Source organism: Penaeus monodon, chromosome 28 (genome assembly GCF_015228065.2).
Source record: "Penaeus monodon isolate SGIC_2016 chromosome 28, NSTDA_Pmon_1, whole genome shotgun sequence".
Taxonomy (NCBI): domain Eukaryota; kingdom Metazoa; phylum Arthropoda; class Malacostraca; order Decapoda; family Penaeidae; genus Penaeus; species Penaeus monodon.
The window spans coordinates 39,571,195-39,571,778 of NC_051413.1; positions in this window are offsets into that span (position 1 = coordinate 39,571,195).

Consider the following 584-nt stretch of genomic DNA (forward strand, 5'->3'; position numbering starts at 1 on the left):
GGGAAGTGACAACCTGGCCAACCCCTTCGATGCTGAACGACATGGTTACAGAGGAGTTACAGCCAGTGTGTGGTCGCGCCGGAATCGTTATTTCACTCTCTTTCCGTCATTAGCGTTCCTTGTCCATGAAATCGAAGTCCTATAAAATTCTCTCTACCCTTAAACCATATCTTCCCCACCCCCAACGCATTCACCACACGCGTGCATCACTGCCACCAACCGCAGTCTCATATCCGCCATCAGTATCAACAGTACCGATTCCTCTGTCCGTCCGTCCGCCACTCAGCGCCATGTCTTTTTTTCGTGAAATATTCTGTGCGGTCTTCTTTTGTCCTAACCGTGCTTGAGACAACTTGAAAACATTCTGCAACATGGTCGAACGTGCAACAAAGTCTCGTTACGATTAGGCAACAGATAAGCAAGAAATAACATTAATCAGCCTGTTGAACAACTATTGTCAAGCTGCCTAGAAACAACTCCCCCGGCGGGGCCAATGTTGCTAAACAATTGCCCAATTCAAAAATATGCTTTTTTGTGTGTTTTAGGTCTGAAAGAAAATTTTTACATTAGAAATATTTTCCAAG